Here is an 11373-nt window from a genome sequence, read left to right on the forward strand (position 1 = left end):
GGTGATTTTTGCATTTTCAACTGAGGTACCAGGATCATCTCACTGGGGCATGTCGGATAGTCGGTGCTAGTCAGTGGGTGCAGCCCAACCAGCAAGAGCTGAAGCAGGGTGAGGCATCACCTCACCTGGGAAGTGCAAGTGGGAAGGGAATTCCTTTTCCTAGCCAAGGGAACCTGAGACACACAACACCTGGAATATTGGGTAACTCCCACCCTAACATTGCACTTTACCAAGGGTCTTAGCAAACTGCACACCAGGAGATTATATCCCACACCTGGCCCAGAGGGTCCCACGCCCACGGAGCCTCCCTCATTGCTAGCACAGCAGTCTGATATCTAACTGTAAGGTGGCAGCAAGGCTGGGATAGGGTGCCCACCATTGCTGAGGCTTAAGTAGGTAAACAAAGCCGCCTGGAAGCTCAAACTGGGTGGAGCCCACTGCAGCTCAAGGAGGCATGCCTGCCTCTGTAGACTGCACCTCTGGAGACAGGGCATAGCTAAACGAAAAGCAGCAGAAACCTCTGCAGATGTAAATGTCTCTGTCTGACAGCTTTGAAGAGAGCAGTGGTTCTCCCAGCACAGAGTTTGAGATATGAGAACAGACAGATTGCCTGCTCAAGTGGGTCCCTGACCCCTGAGTAACCTAACTGGGAGATATCCCCCAATAGGTGCAGACTGACAACTCACACCTCAAACGGCTGGGTACACCTCTGAGACAAATCTTCCAGAGCAAGAAACAGACAGCAACACTTGCTGTTCAGCAATATTCTATCTTCTGTAGCCTCCGCTGCTGATACCCAGGCAAACAGAGTCTGGAGTGGACCTCAGGCAAACTCCAACAAACAAACAACAACAACAAACAAACAGCTGAGGGTCCTGACTGTTAGAAGGAAAACTAACAAACAGGAAGGACACACACCAAAACCCCATCAGTACATCACCATCATCAAAGACCAAAGGCAGATAAAACCACAAAGATGAAGAAAAAGCATTGCAGAAAAGCTGGAAATTCAAAAAATCAGAGCACATCTTCTCCTCCAAAGGAACACAGCTCATCACCAACAACAGAACAAAGCTGGATGGAGACTGACTTTGACAAGCTGAGAGAAGAAGGCTTCAGTCGATCAAACTTCTCAGAGCTAAAGGAGGAACTACGTACCCAGTGCAAAGAAACTAAAAAGCTTGAAAAAAGAATGGAAGAATGGATAACTAAAATAACCAATGCAGAGAAGTCCACAAATGAACTGATAGAGATGAAAACCATGACCAAAGAACTATGTGACAAATGCACAAGCTTCAGTAACCAACTCGATCAACTGGAAGAAAGAGTATCAGTGATTGAAAATCAAATGAATGAAATGAAGTGAGAAGTTTAGAGAAAAAAGGGTGAAAAGAAATGAACAAAGCCTCCAAGAAATATGGGATTATGTAAAAAGACCAAATCTACGTCTGATTGGTGTGCCTGAAAGTGATGGGGAGAATGGAACCAAGTTGGAAAACACTCTGCAGGGTATTATCCAGGAGAACTTCCCCAACCTAGCAAGGCAGGTCAACATTCAGATCCAGGAAATACAGAGAATGCCACAAAGATACTCCTCGAGAAGAGCAACTCCAAGACACGTAACTCTCAGATTCACCAAAGTTGAAATGAAGGAAAAAATGTTAAGGGCAGCAAGGGAAAGGTCGAGTTACGCATAAAGGGAAGCCCAGCAGACTAACAGCAGATCTCTCAGCAGAAACTCCACAAGCCAGAAGAGAGTGGGGGCCAATATTCAACATTCTTAAAGAAACGAATTTTCAATCCAGAATTTCATATCCAGCCAAACTAAGTTTCATAAGTGAAGGAGAAATACAATTCTTTACAGACAAGCAAATGCTTAGAGATTTTGTCACCACCAGGCCTGCCCTACAAGAGATCCTGAAGGGAGCACTAAACATGGAAAGGAATGACTGGTACCAGCCATTACAAAAACATGCCAAAATGTAAAGACCATCAATGCTAGGAAGACACTGCATCAACAAACGAGCAAAATAACCAGCTAATATCATAATGACAGGATCAAGTTCACACATGACAATATTAACTTTAAATGTAAATGGACTAAATGGTCCAATTAAAAGACACAGACTGGCAAATTGGACAAAGAGTCAGGACCCATCAGTTTACTGTATTCAGGAGACCCATCTCACATGCAGAGACATAGGCTCAAAATAAAGGGATGGAGGAAGATCTAACAAGCACATGGAAAACAAAAAAAGGCAGGGGTTGCAATACTAGTTTCTCATAAAACAGACTTTAAACCAACAAAGATCAAAAGAGACAAAGAAGGCCATTACATAATGGTAAAGGGATCAATTCCATAAGAAGTGCTAACTATCTAAACATATATGCACCCAATACAGGAGCACCCAGATTCATAAAACAAGTCCTTAGGAGACTTACAAAGAGACTTAGACTCCCATACAATAATGATGGGAGATTTTAATACCCCACTGTCAACATTAGACAGATCAATGAGACAGAAAGTTAACAAGGATATCCAGGAATTGAACTCAGCTCTGCACCAAGCGGACCTAATAGACATCTACAGAACTCTGCACCCCAAATCAACAGAATATACATACTTCTCAGCAGCCCATCACACTTATTCCAAAATTGACCACATAGTTGGAAGTAAAGCACTCCTCAGCAAATGTAAAAGAACAGAAATTATAACAAACTGTCTCCAGACCACAGTGCAATCAAACTAGAACTCAGGACTAAGAAACTCAGTCAAAACCGCTCAACTACATGGAAACTGAACAACCTGCTCCTGAATGATTACTGGGTACATAACAAAATGAAGGCAGAAATAAAGATGTTCTTTGAAACCAATGAGAACAAAGATACAACCTACCAGAATCTGGGACACATTTAAAGCAGTATGTAGAAGGAAATTTATAGCACTAAATGCCCACAAGAGAAAGCAGGAAAGATCTAAATTAGACACCCTAACATCACAATTAAAAGAACTAGAGAAGCAAGAGCAAACACATTCAAAAGCTAGCAGAAGGCAAGAAACAACTAAGGTCAGAGCAGAACTGAAGGAGAGAGAGACAAAAAAAAAAAAAAAAAAAACCCTTCAAAAACTCAATGAATCCAAGAGCTGGTTTTTTGAAAAGATCAACAAAATTGATAGACCACTAGCAAAACTAATAAAGAAGAAAAGAGAGAAGAATCAAATAGATGAAACAAAAAATGACACAGGGGATATTACCACCGAAAACACAGAAATACAAACTACCATCGGAGAATACTATAAACACCTCTATGCAAATAAACGAGAAAACCTAGAAGAAATGGATAAATTCCTGGACACATACACTCTCCCAAGACTAAACCAGAAAGAAGTTGAATCCCTGAATAGACCAATAACAGGCTCTGAAATTGAGGCAATAATTACAACCTACCAACCAAAAAAAGTCCAGGAACAGACGGATTCACAGTCAAATTCTACCAGAGTTACAAGGAAGAGCTGGTACCATTCCTTCTCAAACTATTCCAATCAATAGAAAAAGAGGGAATCCGCCCTAACTCATTTCAAGAGGCCAACATCATCCTGATACCAAAGCCTGGCAGAGACACAACAAAAAAAGAGAATTTTAGACCAATATCCCTGATAAACATCATTGCAAAAATCCTCAATAAAATACTGGCAAACTGAATCCAGCAGCACATTAAAAAGCTTATCCACCATGATCAAGTGGGCTTCATCCCTGGGATATAAGGCTGGTTCAACATACACAAATCAATAAATATAATCCAGCATATAAACAGAACCAAAGACAAAAACCACACGATTATCTTAATAGATGCAGAAAAGTCCTTTGACAAAATCGAACAGCCCTTCATGCTAAAAACTCTCAATAAATTCGGTATTGATGGAACGTATCTCAAAATAATAAGAGCTATTTATGACAAACCCACAGCCAATATCATACTGAATGGGCAAAAACTGGAAGCATTCCCTTTGAAAACTGGCACAAGACAGGGATGCCCTCTTTCACCACTCCTATTCAACATAGTGTTGGAAGTTCTGGCTAGGGCAGTCAGGCAAGAGAAAGAAATAAAGGGTATTCAATTAGGAAAAGAAGAAGTCAAATTGTCCCTGTTTGCAGATGACATGATTGTATATTTAGAAAACCCCATTGTCTCAGCCCAAAATCTACTTAAGCTGATAAGAAACTTCAGCAAAGTCTCAGCATACAAAATCAATGTGCAAAAATCACAAGCATTCTTATACACCAATAACAGACAGAGAGCCAAATCATGCATGAACTCCCTTTCACAATTGCTTCAAAGAGAATAAAATACCTGGGAATTCAACTTACAAGGGATGTGAAGGATCTCTTCAAGGAGAACTACAAACCACTGCTCAGTGAAATAAAAGAGAACATAAACAAATGGAAGAACATACCATGCTCATGGATAGGAAGAATCCATATTGTGAAAATGGCCATACTGCCCAAGGTAATTTATAGATTCAATGCCATCCCCATTAAGCTACCAATGACTTTCTAAACAGAATTGAAAAATACTGCTTTAAATTTCATATGGAACCAAAAAAGACCCTGCATTGCCAAGACCATTGTAAGCCAAAAGAACAAAGCTAGAGGCATCATGCTACCTGACTTCAAATTATACTACTGGGCTACAGTAACCAAAACACCATGGTACTGCTACCAAAACAGAGATATAGACCAATGGAACAGAACAGAGCCCTCAGAAATAATACCACACATCTACAGCCATCTGATCTTTGACAAACCTGAGAAAAACAAGAAATGGGGAAAGGATTCCCTATTTAATAAATGGTGCTGGGAAAATTGGCTAGCCATAAGTAGAAAGCTGAAACTGCATCCTTTTCTTACTCCTTATATGAAAATTAATTCAAGATGGATTAGAGACTTAAATGTTAGACCTAAAACCATAAAAACCCTAGAAGAAAACCTAGGTAATACCATTCAGGACATAGGCATGGGCAAGGACTTCATGTCTAAAATACCAAAAGCAACAGCAACAAAAGCCAAAATTGACAAATGGGATCTAATTAAACTAAAGAGCTTCTGCACAGCAGAAGAAACTACCATCAGAGTGAACAGGCAACCTACAGAATGGGAGAGAACTTTTGCAATCTACTGATTTGACAAAGGGCTAATATCCAGAACCTACAAAGAACTCAAACACATGTACAAGAAAAAAACAAACAACCCCATCAAAAAGTGGGCAAAGGATATGAACAGACACTTCTCAAAAGAAGACATTTATACAGCCAACAGACACATGAAAAAATGCTCATCATCACTCGACATCAGAGAAATGCAAATCAAAACCACAATGAGATACCATCTCACACCAGTTAGAATGGCAATCATTAAAAAGTCAGGAAACAACAGGTGCTGGAGAGGATGTGGAGAAATAGGAACACTTTTACACTGTTGGTGGGATTGTAAACTGATTCAACCATTGTGGTAAACAGTGTGGTGATTCCTCAAGGATCTCAAACTAGAAATACCATTTGACCCAGCTATCCCATTACTGAGTATATACCCAAAGGATTATAAACCATGCTGCTATAAAGACACATGCACATGTATGTTTATTGCAGCACTATTCACAATAGCAAAGACTTGGAATCGACCCATATGTCCATCAGTGACAGACTGGATTAAGAAAATGTGGCACATATACACCATGGAATACTATGCAGCCATAAAAAAGGATGAGTTTGTGTCCTTTGTAGGGACATGGATGCAGCTGGAAACCATCATTCTTAGCAATCTATCACAAGAACAGAAAACCAAACACCGCATGTTCTCACTCATAGGTGGGAATTGAACAATGAGATCACTTGGACACAGGAAGGGGAACATCACACACCGGGGCCTATTGTGGGGTGGGGCGAGTGGGGAGGGATAGCATTAGGAGATATACCTAATGTAAATGACCAGTTAATGGGTGCAGCACACCAACATGGCACATGTATACATATGTAACAAACCTGCATGTTGTGCGCATGTACCTTAGAACTTAAAGTATTAAAAAAAAAAAAGTATCGCAAGAGAAAGCTTTCACTGTGTAGTAACTTCTTATAATCAGTTATTTTTCCACTTGATTCAAGAAGGAATATTTTGCTTAATTTTTTGTTTATTCATTTACATATAAAGTTGTAGCCTGTATAGACTGTAAACCACTAACCCCTTTTACACTGTTCAATGTCATATATTTTGCTGTCTAGTTTTATATAGCTTAAAAATAAACTTTGTGTAATTGTAAAACAATAAAATAAATTATTGAATCATCTTCTGATGATTTAATAATTTGGTAAATATAACATGGTATATCTGGGGCATGCGTATCTGTGAGAGGTAGAGAGAGATGCTCTTATTTTTCTCTAGCTTATGCTTTCAGATGGATTATTTTATTCTGTTGTATATCAATAGTCTATGAAATAATTGGCAATTAATGGCTCTACTTACAAAAAAAAAGTAATGTAGATGCAGAAATGCTCAACAAAATACTGGCAAACCAAATCCAGCAACAAATAAAAATATGACACATTATGACCTAGTTCGAATTATCCCAGGAATACAAAGTTAGCTCAACATATGAAAATCACTCTATGTAGTATACCATGTTAATGGAATAAAAGAGAAAAATTACATGATTATTTCAATAGACACAGAAAAAACATTTGACATAATCTGACAACCTTTCATGACAAGGACATGCAACAAAATAAGAATAGAAGGGAGCTCCCTCAACCTGTTAAAGAGTATTTATTTAAAAAATAAATACCCACAACTATCTTAATAGTGAAAAACTGAAATCTTTCCCTCTAAGTTCAAGGACAAGACAAGGATGCCCATTCTTACCACTTCTATTCAACATTGTACTGAAAGTTCTAGTCAGGGAAATTTTGTAAGAAAAAGAAATAAAAGGCATCCATATTGGAAAAAAATGTGAAATTATTTTTATTTGAATATGACATGATATTACATATACAAAACCTATAAAAATACATATATATACACACACACGAACTAATAAGTCCAGCAAATTTGCAGGATTCAAAAATCAGTATACAAAAGGCAATTGAATTTCTATACTCTAGCAATAAACAATTTGAAAATGAAATTAATAAAATAATTCTACCGTCAACCAAAAAAAAAATAAGCTTTATACACTGACAACTATAAAATATTATTCAAACAAATTTTAAAGGATCTAAATAAATGGAAAGCATTTTGTGTTTATTGATTGAAAGACTGAATATTGTCAAGAAAGCAATATCGCCCAGATTGAGCTACAGATTCAATGCAGTCTTTATCAAAATTCTAACTGCATTTTTTGGTAAATAGAGAAGTTAATCTTAAAATTCACATGAAAATGCAAGGGGCCGCAAACAGCAAAAACAATATTAGAAAAGAAGAATGAAGTTGGGAGACTCACATTTCACAATTTAAAAAGCTACTACAAAACTACAATAATAAAGAGATGTGGTACTGGCAGAAGAACTGACTTATAGACCAAAGGAATACTATTGAAAGTCCAGAAATAAGGCCATACAATAAGATCAACTGATTTTGGATAAGGGTGCCATTGCCATTCAACAGAGAAAGAGTAGTCTTTCAGCAAATGGTGCCGGGACAACTAAATATCCACATGCAAAAGAATAAATTAGGCCCCTCACACCATATATAAAAATTAACTCAAAATAGAATAAAGACCTAAATATAAAAGCCCCATGTATAAAACTCTCAGAAAAAGTAGATGTATATCTTCATAAGTTTGAATTAGCAAGATTTCCTGTGCCTATCAAACCGTGATAGACCTATCAACATTCATTTCCAATCCTACTTCATTCAATGTATTCAGACTTCAGAAAATATCTCTACCTATGCCTATAACACTGGTCCTATTCTCCTGGGAACAGATTCATTTCTGCTGCTATTTCCTGCCCTCCGACTTTACTGTGCATTATTTTCTAGTGATTGCCAATAATTTCATCGGCTCCAATCCATGCATGTCCCTGTCCCTGAACTCTCAACCTCATAGTACACTATAAAATGCACATTCTAGTCCCATCCTGGCATGACTCTGTTCCAGCCCTTAATTATCATGAAATATTTCTGACCACAAGTGTTTATTCCTTGCATAAAATATGTCGGGCTTCAGTTAAGATTTAGAAGTAAAATGTAAAATAAGCCCAAAAGATATCCTATTTTTCCAAACTATTGTGATTTAAGAAAAAAAAAGCAAATTCATTTTTCAGGTGTCTGATTTGGAGATTGTACAAGTAAATAAAAATTGTACTAAATATTAGTAGAAGAAAGAGCTAAATAATGGAGAAAATACATATTCACATTTTATTTACATTTTCCTATTTACACATGAACTCTTATTTTTACCTGATTCATCATATTTCCTAAATTGCAAATGTACAGTTCTCATCTTCTTCAATTTATATTGCAGACTGAATAAACTGTACTGAATATTTAGAAACACAAACATCTTCTGTTGAATGATAAACTAGTCATGAGGGGAAGAATAGGCATTCTCATTCTCAGGAATAACCATATATATTTAGAATGCAAAGATTTCTTTTATTTAAGTCTGAGACCAGAGAACCTATTGTAGATATTCAATACTGATTTAGAGTCCAGCTAGGCTGATACGACCAAACAATAAATTGAAATTATTTTTCCTGAAGAAAAATTCATTAGCTGGAATAAGGAGGACGTATTTTCACCTTTTTTGTTTGAATTTAGTTCTAAAAGCTATGTTGAGATTAAAAGCTTGAAATTTATTTTAAGTGAGGTTACTTGGAGAGATTATTTAGTGATTGGTGCTCATGAATGTCATTCTCAGTAAGAGTCATAATTATCAAGTGATGCCATACAGTAATTAATGCTCTTGTACATTCTCTGGAACAGCCTGAGGTAAGAAGGCACAGACCCTTATCCCCACATTTAAATGAATGGCACCTATCAACATCCACTTACAAAATTTATGTCTCTCTCCCTGCAAAATTTGACCCAATGCTCTTTGGGTACCTGCCTGCTGTTGGGACAATGGCTGCAAGTTTCTGTTCATGCTCTGCCTAGAGAAGAGAAAATTGTAATCCTTACTCTTCCCTAGGCCAGGCACCCTCATTTTTCTTTCCTGGGTCAAAAAGTAGCAGAAGCAGCAATTAGTTATAATTTTATTTATATGACTGCAGTCTCTGTGAAGGAATCTCCTCAGGTAAAAGAAAAATATACAGCTTTAGTTTCATCTTTGAAAATAAGAACTTAGTCTTTGACAGCTAAAACACCTAGTCATTCATGTTTAGCATGAAGAAAATTTTGGGTTTATTAGACACAAACTAACAGATTACATGACTTACTAAGGTCAGTACAGAAATGGGAAATCTTATAAATTTGAAACTTATACTTTCCTTATGACTTTATGTCATAAGGTTATAAAATATGTAAAATATTATTAATTCATACAAAGAAAGCAATGGTATGAGAATCAGACCTAGTAGAAATAAGAGGAAAAAGCCCAAATATAAGGGATTACAGAGACCATATATAAGGACACAAAACAAGTCTTAGTACATTTAAAATATTGAAATTACACAGTGTCTTTTCAGAGATCAATGGAATGAAGTTAGATATCAATAACAGAAGGAAAAACAGAAAAACCCACACAAAAATATGAATTTAAACAACACACTCTTAAACAAATAATGGGTCAAAGAATAAACTCCCCCCCCAAAAAAATTAGAAAAAACATAAAGGCAAACAAAAACAAAGCACAATATACTAAAGCTTATGGGACTCAGCAAAAGGAGTGGAGTTTATAGCTGTAAATACCTACATTAAAAAAGAAGAAAGACGCCAAGTCTACACCGAAGTTTATATTTTAAAACTGTAGCAAAAGATGAGCAAGTCAAACACAACGTTAGCAGAAGGAAGAAAACAATAAAGAATAGAGCAAAGATAAAAAAAGAAAAGAGAATAGAGAAATATTAGTATAACTAAAAGTTGGCTCTTTGAACATATAAACAGAATTAACAAACCTTAAGTTAGACTGACAAGGAACAGAAGAGAGAATACGCAAAAACTAAAATTAAGAAGGAAAGTGGAAACATTACTACCAACCTTACAGAGATAAAAATAATTATGAATACTATGAAAAATGTGTATTAACAAATTAGATAATCTAAAAAAAAGACACATTCTGTGAAACATACAAATTACCTAAACTAACTCAAGGTGAAATGAAAACATCTCAATAGATTTATAGTAAGTAAGAGACTGAATAAGCAAACAAACACTTTCCAACGGAGAAAAGTTCTGGATTAGATGGCTTCATCAGTGAATTATACTGAACATTTAAAGAAGAGTTAATATCAATCTTTCTCAATCTCTTCTAAAAAGCTGAAGAAAAAAAAAAAAAACCTCCTAATTCATTCTATGAGGCTAGCATTACTCCAATACCAAAACCAGATAAAGATGTTACAAGAAAGAAAATAGCAGATTAACATTTCTTATAAGTATACATGTAAACCTTTTAAACAAAATATTAGTCAGTCGAATCCATCAGCATATTAAAGGAATTATTAACAAAGACCAAGTGGGATTTATCTCAAAAATGCAAGAGTGGTTCAAAGTAAGAGAGTAAAGCAATATAATAATATCACATTAAGAGAATGAAGAAAAAAATCACATGATCATCTCATTTGATGCAGAAAGGCATTTGACAAAATTCAACACCATTTTATGATTAAAAACTCTTAGACAACTAGAAACTTAGGAGAAATTCCTCTAAATAATAAAGGGCATTTTTAAATTTTCCTCCAGCTTTATTTAGGTAACATCAATAAATAAAAACGGTATATATTTTTAGTGTACAATGTGATGATTTGATAGACATATATAATGTAAAATGATTACATCAAGCCAATTAACATATGAACACCTTATGTTTGTATCAGTTTGCCTGTGGTGAGAACATTTAAACAATCAAATCTTAGCAGTGTTTAAATATACAAAGCATTGTTATTAACTATAACTACCATGCTGTATATAGATCTCCAAACTTATTCATTCTAACTGAAACTCTGCAATCTTTGAACATCTCCCTATCCTCCTCCAGTCCCAGCCTCTATTCTTTGCTTCTGTGAGTTCAAATTTTATAAATGGTATTTATGAAAAACCCACAATTAACATCATATTCAGTGATGAAAGACTGAAAGATTGAAAGCATTCTTCCAAAATCAGAAACATGACAAGAATATTTCAACACTGCTGTTCAACATTGTACGGTAAGTTTTAAACAGAACTA

This window comes from Macaca fascicularis, chromosome 4, assembly GCF_037993035.2.
Source record: "Macaca fascicularis isolate 582-1 chromosome 4, T2T-MFA8v1.1".
In the NCBI taxonomy this organism is placed as follows: domain Eukaryota; kingdom Metazoa; phylum Chordata; class Mammalia; order Primates; family Cercopithecidae; genus Macaca; species Macaca fascicularis.